Source organism: Lissotriton vulgaris, chromosome 7 (assembly GCF_964263255.1).
Source record: "Lissotriton vulgaris chromosome 7, aLisVul1.2, whole genome shotgun sequence".
NCBI lineage: Eukaryota > Metazoa > Chordata > Amphibia > Caudata > Salamandridae > Lissotriton > Lissotriton vulgaris.
The window spans coordinates 1,358,557,544-1,358,575,942 of record NC_141695.1 but is presented as its reverse complement, the minus strand read 5'-3'; positions in this window follow the sequence as shown (position 1 = coordinate 1,358,575,942).

The window sequence follows — 18,399 nt, the reverse complement described above, 5'->3', positions numbered from 1 at the left end:
ACATCTGATGCTCCGCAGACAGGTAGTCTGACACGATCTGCGAGCCGCGTCTCCTGGGTGGACTCCATGGGGTTTTGTGATGCCTGGAGTAGTTGCATCCCAGACAACACTCCTACACACACTTATCAATGGCCTACTAAATCAAATCTAGGATTGATCTCCTCTGGCTGCCAGCCTGTGACCTGCTACCAGTGCAGAATGCCCAAATACTGCTGAGAGGCATTTCTGCCCATGCTCCTATTCTTCTTAAATGGGGTGCTTCTGTTGCCTTTCCTTGTCCAATGTGGCACTTCAATGAGTGGTACCTGATGGACCAGGATTGGGCATACTTTGTGGAACAGGAGATACATGCCGTCTTCTAAAATAACCAGGGCTCTGTGTCCTCCAACTGTACTTTGTAGGCAGCAAGCAAACCCACAGTGCAGGATCCTCGCAAAGGGTATGAGTGACATAGGGAGCAGCTGCGTAAGTCTCAGATAACTCAGTTGGAGACCCAGATAATTGATCTGGAGCGAATGGCAACGTATCCAGACCAGAGGCAACCGACCATTCCCTGAAGATGGTAAGAGCGAGGTCTCATTGGACGAGTAATATCAATGTTGGAGGACATCTACCAAGAGAGTATATGCCACAGGAGTCAAATCGGGCAAACTATTATAATGATTGGTGACTCGGGCGGAATCTAGTAGGGTGGTCCCAGCCATCAGAAAGGGCTCTGGCGTCATATGTGAGGAACTACCTGCCATTGCTCAGTCATTTGCTGCCTACTATCAAGACTTAGACGCGGCATGCCTCCCCCCAGATGAACTCTGCCATTCCTTTCAAAATATATCCCCCTTTCAAATAGCCCTCCCTCCTTGACCTGAGAGTTGGATCTGCCGCTATTGGTGGAGGAGATACGGCAAGCAATAACTGCTCTCCAAAACAGGAAGACCCCCCGCGGGCTCACCATCAAGTTTTTTAAAAAGGTACCAGGTTATCTTGTCTCCACATTTATTGGCTCTCTATGCTGATGCCCTGGAACGTGGTTCATTTCCCTAAGACCTGGAAATTAGCACTGTTATGCTTATACCCAAAGCTGGCCAACTGGCAGAATACTGTTCATCATACCACCCGATCGCCCTCATCAACGCCAACATCAAGATCTTTTTGTGCGAGCAGGATTAGTCAAACCCTCACATCTTTAGTGCACCTTGACCAGTGCAACTTTATGTCGGGTAGGAGCACCTGCCACTGTATTCAAAGAGTGCAGAGGGCTCTCTCTCAGGCACACCACCTGGAAGAAGGGCTGGTTCTCCTTCTGCTTGACTTCCAAAAGGCCTTCAATACGATCTCTTGGTCCTTCCTTGAGGCGGTACTTCAACGAGTAGACTTTGGATCTATCTTTTATAGACTGGTGAAACTGTTGTCTACAACACCCCTCTGCACAGGTCTGAGTAAATGGGATCCTCTCCCTGTCCTTTCCGATTCATATGGGAACCCTGTCTCTGCTGCTCTTCGCTCACACCATAAAGCCATTGGCACACCTGATGAGATAGGATGCGCAGATTCGGGGCTGGCAGTTGGGAGGCAGTCTGGAAGACCGCGTCACTTTATATGCAGACAGTATCATGCACTTTCTCAGTGACCCACAAACGACGGGTCCGAGGTGCCTTGAGATCTTTCAATTATATGCTGAGGCATCTGGCTTGCGGGATAACGCTAGCAAATCTGTTCTGGTATCAGTAACTGGTGACGCAGGGAGGAAGACACTAGTGCTCTGACATTCCTAACAAACTGAACTTCTTTATGTACTTAGGGATCCACATCACCTGCCTTCCGGACCTGTCCTGGTCTCTCAATTTTTGCCCTATTACATTGGCGCTGGAACGTGACTTACCTAAATGGAGCCACCTACCTCTTAACCCGATTGGACGCAATGCATTGTTTCAAATAATGTGTTTGCCTCTGTTTCACTATTTCCTAGTGAACTACCCTCACCCTATTCCCCGAATGTGGTTCTGCACCCTTACAAAAACATTAGCCTCCTTCATTTAGGTGGGTGGGCGATATCGTGTGGCCTTTGCATCAGCCCAAAAATCACCATTTGATGGAGGCCTCGGCGCTCCTGACATTTATGGATATTATCTCACGCTCACCTAATCCCTGTGAATGAATGTTTACTGAGGGATGGGATGATCCTGCCTACCATCTTGAACTACTTCTTATAGGTTTTGATGGACTTCTTGATTTCCCCTATGGCACCCCTCTACCCTCTACGGTCCTGTCTTGCACTGAAGATGACGGTACTGTGCTGGAGAGCAGCCCTTTACCTCATTCGATGGACACGCCACCTCACAGACATGACACCGCTGTGGCGTGGCACCTGGCCGGACCAGGCGGCCGGCCTTGTGGGCTTTTGCCAAAGGGACTGCATCGGTGTCACCTACCTGGGTGATGTTCTTAAAGGGGGCTCCTAATGTCATTTCAAGAACTGCCGGACCATAACAGCCTATCACATAACCAAATCTTTTGCTATCTACAAATATGCCACACTTCCTTGACCAATCTACCAGCAGCGCAAGGATCGCTGAATAAATCCCTCTGGAACTCATGACAGGCCGCCTAGGGAAAGGCACAATCTATATGATTAATTGCTCCCTAACGACCAACGCATCAGATCTCTTCTCACACCTCCATTGTAAATGGGAGGGCTGGGTAGGTAATCTGGTGGACAAAGACTGGAGGGAAGCCTGTCTGGCCCCAAGGGAACTAGCTATCTCCTCGCACTTGCGAATGGTCCAAGTTAACTACCGTCATGCAACATACATATCCCCACCGCGACTGGAGCAGAGGGGCCGGGAGGTACATGCTGTATGCTCACAGTGCTACGTCCCAAGTGCTGACTTCTTTCACATGGTATGGTCCTGCCGTCTCTTGACACCTTTCTGGAGTGGAGGGAGTCGGGAGATCTCTGGAATCCTGGACAACCACATTGACTTGGGCCCTCGAGAGACAGTATTGGGTTTGTTAGAGGGAATTGGCGAGTCTCGTACAGAGAGAACATTTGTTGAGGTGGCATCCTTAGTTGCCAAGAGAGACATAGCTTATTGCTGGAGACGTCCAGAGTCCCTCTCCCTTGAGGTGTGGCAGAAGGGCGTCGATTGGTGTGTGTGCCAAGAGCAACCAATTTATATAGGGGCCCATGGCTGCCCTCAAAAACCTGAGAAAATATGGGGGTCGGTATACTTATCATGGACAGCCTTTATAAAGATATTTTTAGGCTGGAAAGTTGTTGGTATTCGACTATCGGATCCAGAAATCTGATTTCACTTCATTTTAACTATTTGTGGATGATGCTGTGCACTACTAAATCTAATAAAATATGGTTATTAAAATAAAAAGCTTGTCAATGGGGATGTATGGAGCACATCTCGACTGGTGAAATGTCATCTTTTTGAGTCACTGGAAGAATAAAAACCTAATGGGGGTATCTCTGGGCAGGGTGGTCATTATGACAGTAAGACTGCTGGTTTAATACTTTGAAGCACTGGAAGATGTCATGTAAAACCCAAGTGGTAGGGTGATTATGTGGTACCATCAACAGACACAGGTTAACGTTTCACAATGTGTATCCTGTTTTTACTTTAAACTGTGCAGGTGTATTACAGTGTTCATGAGGCAAACTTTTACTCGTCTTTAGTTGTTGAACTGAATAAGTATTTTCTATATGCATTGTTGAATCATCTGCCAGCTTCCTCATGGAAAAAGATTTTAGCAATAATATTTCTAGTTTCCCAATTTTGAGCTGTGCTATATAATGTTTTTTTTATTAAATTTATACTTTATTGCACCTTCGATGTAAGCACACAGCACTCATCGCCCACAACCCGGAGGCCGGCGGCAACAATAGATAGCACCTAGGACAATGGGCAGTAGTCGCTTACACAGCCGTAGTGCCAGCATCCCGGAGGCCCGGCGGCGTACACATAGGAAAGAAAAACCGTTCTGCAGTAATAGTTTTTGACAAATATCAAGAATAAAATAGTTAATGCTAGTACCGACACCCATGACCATAGATTGGTGTGCAGAAATAATGCAGTTAGCTCGTTTGTGCCAAACAAAGTCTCAGTGTCACGGAAACAAAATACCCTGAAAGAGGGAGGAAAAAAATGCAATAAATCTACAGTTGAAAAAAACCCCACCCCTCAACCAAGCCAGCCTACCCGTACCCGTGTCCACCCACCCACCTGCTATAACTACTGATTATACAGATGAACATTGCACCTATGGCTAAGGACCCGAGGGCACAATTGTGCGATGCGGATTTCAAAAGGGACCACTAAGACCACCCTCCCTGCACAACCATCCCGGGGACTCACGCACCCAACTTCTCAACTAGCAGCAGCAAGGAACCAGACAACCACCACCGGGAAGAGGCCAGTCAACCATGTAACATGCCAACCTCCGCCGCCTCCACCCCACCCTCCTGCAGCTCATCCAACTCCTCCCCTTCAGGGTCCGACTCACCGCCCCCCTTGGCGCACTGATATTCCCTATATAACCCCCAGAAATTCTTAGGGCGACTCTTTGGGGGAAGCAGTTCATTATACACCTCAGACTGTGTACAGCAATACAGCAAATCCGTCTCCCAGCGCTTTTTAGTGGGAACCGGCCCCCTCATCCAGCACAACGCAACCAGGCGCTTGGCCGTCAGCAATGCAATATCGGCCAAGCGTCGCACCGCCACTGGCAACGGTTTGGAAAAACCCAGCAGCGCCAGGGCCGGGCACGGTAGAACCTCCGTTCCCAACATCGTACTAAGTTCCGAGAATACCTCCCGCCAAAACTTATGAATACTAGGGCAAGTCCAGGACATGTGCAAAAAATCAGCCGTGGGAAAATGGCATCGCTCACACTCCGCCGACTCCCGCAATCCGTACCTGTGCAATCTTTCCGGTTTGTAGTAGACCCGCTGTAAATACTTAAAATGTATCAGACAATGTCTACTATTAAGTGAGATCTTTCTAGTATTCGTACAGCAGTATTGCCGCAGCTCATCCGAGATCGTCAACTGGAGATGACACTGCCAGGCCAATCTAGCCTTGGAGAGCGGGTACTGCCGGTGCCGGTCCCCCAGTTTCTTAAGGTTTGTTACCAACTTACTGGACGATGGGTTCTTAATAACATATGTGAGCTCCAGTACTTCCTGCGGCTCTGCCATTTCCGGGCCCAGCAACACCTGCAACGCCCTACGGACCCGATGATATTGGAAGCTGTGTAGCAGCGTCGTCCCAGAGTGGGATTGGAGGACCTGTTGCGATGTCTTCACCGTGCCATTCAAAAAGAAATCCCCCATCTTTTCTATGCCCAAGTCCCGTAACGCCTTCAGGACTCCCTTCTCTGTCAGCGGGGCCAACCACACCGCCCATTCCACTCGCATAAGGGGAGAGTACAACAGCTCGCTATCTCGGGAGCGGACTAGCTCATGCCAAGCGTGGTTTGTGGCTGCGATAGAGTCCAAATTACCAACCCTGCGATCAACAGGACAGCATATCGTGGCCGGGAGTGGGGTGGGGTCCGCGAAGAGGCGCTCCAGCTTCACGTGCGGGATGCCAGGGTCCCCATGGATCCAAGTGTGGAGATGAGCCCCTGTGCTATCCTGTAGTACCGTTCTAGATCAGGAGCCCCCAGGCCCCCTCGTTCATAGGGGAGCATTAAAGTTTGCCATCGAACCCTCGGTTGTTTGCCCCCCCACGCAAGCCTGATAAGCGTCTGCGTAAGCTGACGGAAAAAGGCCTTTGAGAGCACAACAGGTATGTTAGCAAAGAGAAAGAGGAACCTGGGAAGAACCACCATCTTCATAATTGCTATCCTGCCCATCAGAGACAGTGGGAGCCTGCACCACGCCTCCACATCATCCACTAGTTTAGAGTACGCGACACCATAGTTCTCGCGTACCAGGATCTCAGGATCGGTGTGAATACGGATCCCTAAATAACGAATAGAGTCCGTGGTCCATTGCAACGGGTATTCCGAGTCAAACGGGAGGGTCACCGGGGTCAGAGGGAGCGCCACAGACTTGTTCCAATTGACCCGAAGGCCCGAAAGGGCTCCGAACCTCACTACTTCCCGCAAGACAGATGACAGATTCACCTCCGGCTCTCGGACATATAACAGAGTATCGTCGGCGTACGTCGATATGCCAATCTGATAGGTAGGGAAGTTGATCCCTTCGAACCCATGGTATTCCCTAATAGTGCAGGCTAGAGGTTCCGCCACTAAAGCATACAGAAGCGGGGAGAGGGGGCAGCCCTGCCGAGTGCCCCTGCTCATCTCAATTGGGGCAGTGACCGAGTTCCCTATCTTTAGCCGCGCAGTCGGCTTGTAGTACAGGGCCCCTAGCATCTGAAGGAAAGGTTCGCCGAGCCCATACTTACGTAGGACCCTGAGCATAAATGGCCACTCCACTGAATCAAAGGCCTTTTCCATATCCAGGAAAATAGCCACAGCCTTGTTCTCCTGCCGGACATGCTGAATGGTGCCTAGCACCGTACGAATATTGTAAGTCAAGTTCCGAGCGGGGACAAACCCTGCCTGTTCCAGGGCAACCAGGTCTGGGACAAGTAGAGCCAACCGGGCCGCCAGAACTTTTGCATATAATTTGACGTCTACGTTAATCAGTGAGAGCGGCCTATACGAGCCACACTCGTTGGGGGGTTTTCCCGGCTTCGGGATGGTGATGAGAAGCGCCTCCCTCATAGATTTCGACGTACTACCCTGTTGACAAATGTCGTCAAAGAGGAGCATCAAGTAGGGTACCAATTTGTCTTGAAAAGCCTTATAGAAGACCACCATAAGGCCATCCGACCCTGGAGCGCTGCCTGACCTCATCCCCTCCAGCGCCTCCGTAATCTCCTCTTTCTGGAATGGCGCCATCAGAAATTCTCGTTGCCAATTGGCTAAAAAGGGCATCTGGATGTAACTCAGATAGTCATCTATTTCCTCCTCTAGGTGGCCTGATCTCGATGTATACAGTGCGGTATAATAAGCGTGGAATTCCGCCAGTATATCCTGTTCCCCAGTCACCACCTCACCACTAGCTGTCAATAACTCCTCAACCACCAGGGGCGGTCTGCTATTTCGCATCAGTTTAGCCAGCAGGGAGCCAGGGCGGTCTCGTTCCCCATACGTGCGTGCTGTGGCATACTTTCCCATATGTTGTATCTCCCTATCCGCCTCATCATGGAATTCCGATAGCAGGGGCTTAAGCCTTTCAGTTATGTTCGTATCTCCCGCACCCCCCGCTTGACGTTCCAGATCAGACAGTTGGGTTTCCAGGTATTTCAATCGCTGCCTGATAGCTTTAAGCACCCCTGAGTGTTTGGCCATCGTCATCCCACGTATGTACACTTTGAAAGCATCCCAGAGCACCTGGACACTATCCACAGACCCCACATTAGTCGAGAAGTAAGTGTCTATATCCTCAGCTAGTTCCCCTCTGAAGGCCTCATCTAGAAGTGAATACGGGGGGAACCTCCAGGTGAACGGGGGTATCCTTCTAGCCGGGGCCTCTAATAGCAAAAGCAGCGGCGAGTGGTCAGATAACGTGCGGGGCAATACTGCACATCCCCTCACGGAATTAAGGAGGGAGTGGGAGACAAACCAATAATCAATCCTCGTGTGTACATTATGATAGGCTGAGTAATGAGTGAACCCACCCTTCCCCGGGTGCCTGTGACGCCACACATCCAGCAGATCAAGTTTCACCAGCTCCGCTTGCATAAGTAACGCCGAGGCCGCTGGGGTCTTGGAAGCACCAGCCGACCTATCCAGCTCCGGGTTCAACACGAAATTGAAATCTCCCCCCCACAGCAACCTGGAACTCTCATACTGTCTACAGAGGTCCGCCAGTGAGGTGTAAAAAGCGGGTGTGTCGTAATTGGGGCCATACACATTCACAACCAACAAGTCGTGGCCTTTCCCCACACAGCGGGTAACAGCATACCGACCCTCCGGGTCCACATCAACCTTCTGCAGTGTCAACTGAGATTTGGGATTAGCCCACGTAAGCACACCCCTCGCATGTGTAGTGAACCCTGCAGCAACACAAGCACTCCCAAGACCCCTGGTCAGCAACATAGGACTAGTCAGAGGCAGGTGGGTTTCCTGGAGCAGGGCGAGATCAACCCGGTGCCGCTGCAAATAAGCTAGTACCTTCCTGAGTTTACGAAAATCATTCAGCCCCCTCACATTCCAAGATAGCAGTCTGAGAGAGTTGGGGCTACTCTCCGGCCCTAGAATCTCAACATCCGCCATTGCAGGACAGGGAACAAATCAGCGTCGCACAGGTGGCACAGTAGACACAATCCGGTAGTAGGCCGCACTAAACCCTCCCCCCCACAGACCCCAAAAGACATACGTAACATGGTCAACAAAAGAAGAGTAGAGCAACCACCCACCCACCCACAGCCGACCAACCCCAACCCGGTCAGACAGGTCCCACCACCACCCACCATCCCCCTACCCCAAAGAAAAACGCTACAGACCCAAGGGGCCCTCAGGAGAGCCAAAAAACCCGAAAGCGCAGGGGCAGAGGTTCCCGGCTAGACAACAGTACAATTGGGTCAAGGACCTCAAACCTCAGTGGCTCCACCACCCCGCCCCCCAGTACTATTCAGCACCCTCACCAGCTCAAGAAACACACTATCAAAGAACTAGTCTCCCGCGCGCGGGAGAGCCTTCCCCGAGGCTACCAGCAAACAGTAAAACGTGCAGCCGCTATACCCCTAGTGCAGATCACCAGTAGCAAGATCACACCCCACAGTTTCGATTAAGTAGGTTCACAGCACCTGCAGCAGAGTCAAACACACAGAAGGGCCTAGTCGACCCATAGCAGAGTCCACATATTCGATTACCCCTGGCCGTCCATGGTAGGAGCCTCATCCGAGCCCTCACGTTGGCTCCTCGGGCTGTTGCGTTGTTCCTTGGCCCACTCCTTCAGAGATTTTTTCAAGTCCGCAGGGTCAGTGAAAAAGTGTGAGTGTCCCTGCTTGTTGATTCGGAGTCTCGCAGGATACAACATGGCTTAGTCCAGCCCCAGGTCTCTCATCTGTTTCTTATACGGGGCGAAGCGCTTCCTCTCCTCCTGCACTCTCGCCGTGAAGTCCGGATAGAGGGAGATGTTCATGCCCTCAAATTGCAAATTTCCTTTCTCCCTCGCCAGCCGGAGCGCCAGATCTCTGTCCCTATAGTTCAAAAGCTTCGCAGTAATCGGCCGCGGTGGGAGTCCTGGTTGCGGTTTCGGCCCCAGAGTGCGATGAGCCCTCTCGACGATGAACATAGGGGAGAAGACCTCCTCCCCCAACAGTGTCCGGAGCAGCTTCTCCACGAACAACTCCATTTTGCCAGTGTTGGTAGATTCCGCCACCCCAGTAATGCGAACGTTGGAGCGCCGTGAGCGTGCCTCCAATTCCTCCGTCTTGTCTTGAATGACTTGGAGGAGGCGTCCGAACTGCTTGCGGTCTTTATCCCATTCCGTTTGGGCTTCCTCCGCTTCCGTTAGCCGCCGTTCTGCCATATCCAGCCGTTCAGCATGCTTATCTACCCTCTCAGACATGTGGTCCATCCTAAATGACAGTGCGTCGATTTTAGTGCCAATCGCCGCCATGCTGTCCTGTAAGCCCTTTTCCATGGCGCCCAGCATTTCACGAATGTCTGCACACAATGAGCTGTCGGATGCCGTAGGCCGCGGCGAGGCATCCGGGGCCGGCCCCTCAGCACCTTTCGCTTTCCGCTGATCAAACGACAGTTTGGGCTGATTCTTGTCGCCTTTCCCCATAGCGTTCCTGGTTGTCATTCAGCAAGGCACTCAACCGCCAGCAATATATCGCCAGCGAGTGTTAGTGGGGTAGAGAGGAGACACTGGGGGAGCAATCTTCGAAGGATGAGATGTTGCGCAGCAAGAAATGCGTCCAAGATGGCGGCTAATCGCCCTGCAGTACGAGTAGGCCTAAGAGCCAGCGAGGCACACCACCAAGCACTCCTTCAGAACCGGACCACACCAATGTCGAGCAGTCGGGCCACCGCACTCCAGGACACTTCCAAATCCGCAGCTCCACAGCGGTCCTTGAGACGCGGAAGGTTCGGGCAACGGCGGATGGAACCCTCCCCAAGGAGATGGCGGCCCGCCAGTGGTTTCCTTCAGCGTCCAATAGTACCTCAAAGCACCAGCACTTCTGCTCCCATCGGGAGCACAAACGAGGGTCAGGCCACCACGACCGCTCTCGGGAACACGGCTTGATATCGCACAGCAGGACCAGCTGTGTAGTCGCAAAAGAGGCAGACCGGCACCACTCTAGTATCGCGGGCCGCACGTAGCGTGACGCAGCTTTGGCGGCTTCTCAGGATAGACCGTGGACTACGGCCTGGTCCGCCACTGCGCCCTCCTCCAAACAGCAAAGCGACACCACACCGGATTTCGACCGGGGAAAAGCCCCCCACCAGGTCGGGGCGTAGATAGAGAGTCCACCGCAGCTTTCAGAGCTAGCTAGGCGCCGAAAGGATAGTTTTGTCGAATTTTAAAGGGGCTCAGGCGAGGAGCTCAGCGCTCACACGTCTTTCATGGACGCCGGCAAGCTCCGCCCCCGTGTTATATAATGTTTGTCCTTTCATATTTCATTAGTTTATTTTATTTAAACAATGTTCATTTTTATGCCATTGTTTGCTTTCAGCCATTTTGTTTTGGGGAGGGATATGTGTTGTGATGGACGTGGAACATAAAGAAATCGTTCATTCTAACTGTTCTATGTTATCTTCGAATGACATGTAAAGCATTCTAGAGGGAGCAGTTGGAGTGGGAGAGCTGGAGGGGGAGGCTGATTTTCATGGTTGATGCCATCAATGGATTAAAGGTCTTCAACTACAATGGTGTAAATGTATCCTCACTGGAGATCTTAATTGAGTGTTTTGCAGAATATTTAGTGTAAGACAGTGGAGTACACATTGTGAGTGTGGCGATGGAGTTGTTCCTTAAGCCTCTAGGGGCGAAACAGTTAAAGTGCTGTCGCCATCGTCCCCAGACCAATGACTTGGTTGCGCAAAGAAACCAAGTGCTGAGGGAGTGCATACAATGGGCACTAAGGAACAAGTGCAATGTGTTAAGGGCTTTCAGTACCATGCTGTGCTTCTACTGCAGCATACTGCACTCGACTATGGGCATATCACCTTTTGAGATTTTATGGGGCTGGACACCGGTTTCAAAACTGTGTCTGGCTTACAAGACAAGATGGTTGAATAATGAGGAGTAAGACCAGTTTGCTGATGCTGGTGCATGAGCTAGAGTGGAATTAGGTCACACAAACAAAAACAATATTTTGATGAAAGGAAAAGGTGCAAGGCTGTTATGTTCTGTTTCGGGGATGTGGTGTGAATCAAGAAACTGGGTCATGTCACCAACAGGAAGCCAATCTTTGGCGACCACGTTGCTATTGATAAAGTTGTCAGAATGCTGTTAGGATCAGGGGACAACATTGGTGGACCATTGAAAGGGTTGTCCAGACAGGCAAGGCACCTGGTGACCAAGTCAACATAGATGTGTCTTCGAGTCTGGGAGTGATATCTGATTCACCTACAATGCCAGACAGTGCTGGTGTTCACATGGCACTTGGTCTTGAAGACTTCCTGTTTACTGCAGATATGCTTCTGTGTATTTTTCTCACTTTTTTCTGTCTTTCATTTGGATTAGGGTTTGTTTTAATGTTGTTGTTTACTTTTTCTTTTCATGGGGAAACACCAACATCTTGGGAATGTGTCTTGTTGTGGAGCTTATGGTGCTGTGTGAAATGTAAATTGATACTTGTATAGCGTACTACTCACCCGCAAGGGTCTCAAGGCGCTTGTACGAATACCGCTGTGGAACCCATCCTGGCTTTCCCTGTGAGGCGTCCACTCCTGGGCACCCCCAAGGTGGAGGCCAGGCATCCTTAGCGTTGTGGGGGCCGTTGCGGAGATTAAGCAAGCTATTGCCCAAAGTTGCAGAGTGGGACTCCATGATTGGAATAGGCACTGAGGCGAGAATGATCAGGTCCGTGGAATTTTTCGCCCAAGACTCGCCGAGGCGGGGAATTGAACCCTTGTCCCGGGCTAGACCTCTGCATCAGGGTCTGTCGCTCTACCCATTGAGCCACACTTGTTTTAATGTTGATGTTTTCTTTTTCTTTTCATGGGGAAACACCAACATCTTGGGAATGTGTCTTGTTGTGGAGATCATGGTGCTGTGTGAAATGCAGCTTCCCATGCATGGGTTCTATGTTCTGAGCAGAATGTTGAGATGGGTGAATGTTAGGACTTGAATGTGTGAGCCAATTGAGGCTGACCTTCAACCGAATGTGCAGACAGTTGCTCTCTGTGCCTCCTATTTTCGGGAAATACTCTTCACACTACATTTGATTCATTTTGTGCCCAGATCGCTTGAAATAACCTTGTCCCTGAAGTGGAAATCCATTAAGACTTGCATGCGTAATAATTTGGCAGACCCAGTCCCCACCTCTAACCTATGAGATGTATGTGCTCCAACAACATCTCAAGCTTTTGGTGGAATAATACAAGTGCAACAAAAAATGGGTGCCCATACCTATGTTGCCAGAGCTAAGGGTCTCACTAACTAAAGGCTTCTGTGGCACATCCACTCTGTCTCACGCTTTAAAATTCGATTAAAGAGCAATATTAAAGATAAAGGGCCTGATGTAGGAAAGCTATTACTGGTCGGTAACGGTCGAAATCGGCCGTTACCGACCGGTAATAGCCATTTGTGATGTAGGTGGCATATTTACCGATTCGGTATTTACTTAATCATCATTTACCGATTCTGTATTTACTGAATCGGTAAATGAAATGTAGGAAGCACTTTGAAGAGTGCTTCTGTGCTTACAGGATTCGTTATTTACCACCAACTGTAAATAACATATACCTCTGTAAATGCAAATCTGTGCATTTACACCTGTGCCATGTGACAGACATACATGCCCTTAGGGCATGTATGTGTGCCACATGTGCACACAAGCACTATTCAGGGGTGCAACAGGGTGTCAAAGTGACACCCTGCCACCCTTGACTATTTCCTTATTTTACCGAATCGGTAATTACCGATTCGGTAATTTTTACTGAATTATTACCTTCATAGGATTTACTGATTCTAAGGGCTAGATGTAGGTAATAGGAAATTACCGATTGTAAATTACCGAATTTTACCGATTCGGTATTTTAGAATCGGTAACTCCTATGTAGATAAAAATTCGGTAAAAAATACCGAATCGGTAAGATTCGGTATTTACCGAATCGGTATTTACCGATTCGGTATTTGCCATTGATTCCTATGGGCCTGGAGGCCCATAGGAATGAATGTCAATTACCGAATCGGTAATTACCGATTCGGTAAATACCGAAAAAGTCAAGGGTGGCAGGGTGTCACTTTGACACCTTGTTGCACCACTGATTAGTGCTTGTGTGCCATGTGGCATACATACATGCCCTAAGGGCATGTATGTGTGCCACATGGCACAGGTGTAAATGCACATTTATGCATTTACATAGGAATTCCTTATTCACCACCAACTAATAGTTGGTGGTAAATAACGAATCCTTAAAGCCCTGTGTCACTTTTTACAGTGCTACCTACATGTCAAAATACAGATTTGGTAATTTTACAGAATCGGTAATACTACCGATTCGGTAAAATTACCAAATCTGTATTTTGAGATGTCCTACATTTCAGTATCCAAATACCAGTCGGCCGTTACCGACTGGTATTTGGATACCTACATGTAGCCCCTAAATACCGAATCGGTAAAATTCGGTATTTTAGAATTGGTAAATCCTATTTACCTATATCTAGCCCAAAGAAGGGTAATCCTGTCACCAATGAGGAGGACTCACAACTGTCCGTATCCAGGACACTGCTTTATTTTATGTGTCTGATCTCTCAGTGGCTCAACCTCACTAAGGTGCTGGTTCTCATCTATTATTCTGTTTACACACTTTCATTGTATTGAATGGTTTCTGCTAGCATTATTATGAAAATAGTATTCTATTGTTATTTGTATATACTAATTGAGGAGCTCAACTTTTACCTTGCAGCCCTTTGAAGGTCAGTGGTTGTCAAACTTTTTAATGCAACTCCATCCCTCATGTAAAATATTTCATAGGGGGCCATCGAGAATGTCTCAAGTTCAAGTTCAATTTATTTATGATTTTGGAACTCAAATGAGATCCACATAAAAAGAAACACAGAGGATAAAACATACATTTTTGAACAATAGAGTAAGATATACAAATATACATAATCTTATAAAACAGGTAAAATCACTGATGATAATCATAACATCCTTCAGAAATTTTAATATATATCTTAAAAACATTTTAAAAAGTTAAAAATCCTGTGGCAAAACATTTCATTAGGAGGATTATAAATGGCATCTATAAATGCGGTGGCAGACAAAATGGATAGTTGCAGGCAGATTGGCCTCATCCACTTACGTCAATACAATAAAAGAGCCGGACAAATAAAGAGCACATGGGTAACATCCTGGGTGGAATTATTACACAAATTACACACAGGGGAGGAACCGTACCATTTGGACAATACATTGTTAAGTGGAAGAGAACCCTGCCTCAATAAAAGCCAAAAACGACGCACTCCATGAGGGAGGTTCCAAGTAATATAAGATTGTACTTTGTTTATCAGGCAGGAATCAATAGCTGGATGGATGCCTCTCTTTGAAATACGTGCTTCCCTGTCCATAGTAAAACTTAATTTCCAGGTGGCTTGCTTCAAAGTTGCCTTTAGCTGATATGATGATAAAGTAAAGAGTACCGATTCGTCCAATTGAAGCAAGTCCACCGCAGTTCTAAATTTTTTTACAACTAATGATTGCTCATTTAAGGTTCCTAATAATTCTTACTGAATAAAGGATCTTAATGTACCAGGTTCACCCTTTACAAGGCTTGTAACCCAGCGCACTATCCCTGCGAGACCCTGTACCCAACTACTGCGCAGCCCAAATTCCAGCCTAAGAGCCGCAACAGAACAGGCAGAGTTAACTGAGGCTAGATTCCTCAAAATTTTACCTTCTGTTGTATTTAAAAAGTTCCATTTTCTTAAGTCGAGTAGTTCGATACCATACAACAGGGACGCTGGGATTTTAGCACGGAAAACCTCTAGTAGGAGCGCAAAGTGTCTTCTGCCTGTGGATCTGTAAAGGGAGATTAAGCTTTTACCTTGTGCCATTGCTTTCCTAATATTGTTTCCTAGATGAGCATTTTCACTTGAGTTTCCACACACTATTTTTCCTAGGAAGACATATGTATTTACCACTTCCAACTTTTGTCCACCAACAGACCAAACATAATTCCCAAACTTCAACTTTTTCCTTCCCCGCATGCATATTATTTTAGTTTTAGACACATTTATCTTTAAGTGATGGGCCTCTGCATATTTGTTAGACGGACCGGGAAGGTCGGCCGAGATTACGGGGAGAGGTCTCCGGGGAGAGCCGCCTCCAACGACTGTACAGACAAGTAACTTCCCCCCCACAGACGGACACCACACAAGACTGAAGGTTAACGAGACTTTATATGCAATTCTTAGGTTACGATGGTGTGATACAAGGAGGTCTGGACTCAGGGGTCCCCTCGATTCAAGTCTTTGGCTGAGGAAAGGGGTAGCGGGACGGTCTTAATTACCAATGAGTACGAAGTAGCTGTCAATCCTCGAGCTCGGCGCTGAGATGATCGGGCCGTGGAGGAGCCAAGCAGGTCCCGAGATGGATGAAGGAAAGATGACGGTTACAACGGTCCGCGGCCACGCCAGCAGGTCCCGACGACGATGAAGACTGTAGGTTACGACGGCTGTGACAGCGCCAACAGGCAGGATGATGGTGCACAGGACAGAGCTACGGCAGCGCCAGTAGTCCGTCCAGGATGAGTTCCTCTTTACGTCTCTCGACTCCAAGATACAACTGCCTTCCTGCTCTGGAGCTGCCCCAGTTATAGGGCTGGCGTGCTTTGATGTCCGGACCCTCGCACTTGGAGGTCGGGAGATCCGGGATGAGGGAGTCCAGACACCCAGCAGGGGGGTGGAGCCAGCGCCCGGGGAGGTGATGGGCGAGCGGCACTTGGCGGGGGAGAGCCATCGGCACCTCTTTCTCCCATTGACTTGCCAAGTAGCCCGCTCACCTCCTGGGTGGAGGGTGGTGCCGGAATGTCTGAGGCCGGGCTAGGCCCAGGGTTGAGGTCGATCGGGGGCCAGGCGGCCTCGTGATGAAGTGTCCAAGATGGCGGCCCGGGCTGGGCGCGTGGGCCGGCAGTGGATCGGGCCCATGAGGTCGAGATGTTTGAAGGCAGGGGTCCCTGAGGGGACGGAGGACGTGCAATGGTGGTGTGTGGTACTTGCGTGACCGGGCTCGGGCCTGGTCGAGCCGGGGGAGAGCGGCCCTTCACGTGGCCTGTCCAACATGCGTCCCCCCCAGCTGAAGGCGGGGAGAGCTACCCATCCTCTTGGGGACTCTCCTCGTCGAGGCGGAAAAACCGGGACAGGCCATCCGCGTTGGCGTGATCTGACCCGGGCCGGTGTTCGACTGTGAAGTCCATACCTTGCAGGGAGATGGACCAGCGTAGCAACTTTGGGTTTTCCCCCCGCATGTGCATCAGCCACTGCAGGGGTCGGTGGTCGGTCTGCACCCGAAAGTGGGTGCCAAAAAGGTAGGGCCGGAGCTTCTTGAGGGCCCATACCACCGCGAAGGCTTCCCTCTCTATGGTGCTCCAGCGTTGCTCCCGTGGTAGGAGTCTCCGGCTGATGAAGGCCACCGGTTGATCGAGGCCTTCGGTGTTCACTTGAGACAGGACCGCCCCAATGCCCTGGTCGGAGGCGTCCGTCTGGACGATGAACTCCCGGCTGTAGTCGGGGGCCTGGAGCACAGGGGCGGAACACATGGCGGCCTTCAACTGTTCGAATGCCGTTTGACACTCTGAGGTCCAGTTCACTTTCTTGGGCTGATTCTTTGACGTGAGTTCTGTGAGAGGCCCCACTATGGTACCATAGTCTTTCACGAACCTTCGGTAATAGCCCGTGAGGCCCAGGAAGGCTCGTACCTCGGTTTGGGTGATAGGGGGCTGCCAGTTCTGGATGGCGGCAATTTTCAGCTGTAGAGGGGCCACTAGGCCGCTTCCCACCTGGTGTCCGAGGTAGGTCACAGACCCTTGTCCAATTTGACACTTGCTGGCCTTGATCGTGAGGCCAGCTCGCTGAAGGGCTTGCAGCACTGCTCGGAGGTGGTGAAGGTGCTCGGTCCAATGGTGGCTGTACACAGCGATGTCGTCGAGGTAGGCGGCGCTGAACCCTTCGAGCCCCGCCAGGACCTGATTGACGAGCCGTTGGAAAGTCGCTGGGGCATTCTTCATGCCGAAGGGCATGACCGTAAAATGGTAGTGGCCATCGGGAGTGGAGAAGGCAGAACGTTCTTGTGCTCGGGGGGTGAGGCCGATCTGCCAATAACCTGCTGTCAGGTCGAAGATGCTGAGGAAGCGGGCAGCTCCCATTCGGTCGACCAGTTCATCTGCCCGGGGGATGGGGTGTGCGTCTGTTTTGGTGACTTCATTCAGGCCCCGGTAGTCGACGCAGAACCGGAGTTCTGGTGTGGCTCCGGGGGCGGCTGCTTTGGGGACCAGTACGACCGGGCTGGCCCATGGACTGTCGGAGGGCTCGATGACCCCGAGCGTGAGCATTTTTGCCACTTCCGCCTGGATGCAGGCCCGTACCCGATCAGGTACGCGGTAGGCCCGGTGGCGGATAGGAGAGCTGTCGCCGGTGTCCACATCGTGCACACACCAGGAAGTGACACCTGGGGTGAGGGAGAACAGACTGGCGAACTGTGACAGGAGGGCTTGGCACTCTTGGCGTTGTTCTCTGGTGAGGGTCTCCGAGAGTCGGACCCCATTCACGGAGCCGTCCTGCTCCTGGGTCCGCAGGAGGTCGGGGAGAGGCTCGGAGTCGTCTTCAACCCCATTGTCTGTGGCCATCAGTAGGCTGAGTTCTGTTCGTGCAAAGTGGGGTTTCAGTCTGTTGGTGTGGAGAACTCGGAGTGGGTTCCGGGAGGACTCCATATCGATCAGATAGGTGGCAGGGCCCTTGCGCTCGATTACCTTGAAGGGCCCCGTCCATTTGTCTTGGAGAGCGCATGGCTCCGTGGGGGACATTACCCATACCTGTTGTCCCGGTTCGAATTCAATGGATGAGGCGTTCTGGTCATACCATTTTTTCATGTCCTCTTGACTGGCCTCTAGGTTGGCTTTTGCTAGGTCTCTGAACCGCCGGGACTGGTTGCGGAGGGTGAGGAGGTACCGGAAGACATCTGGAGGGTTCTT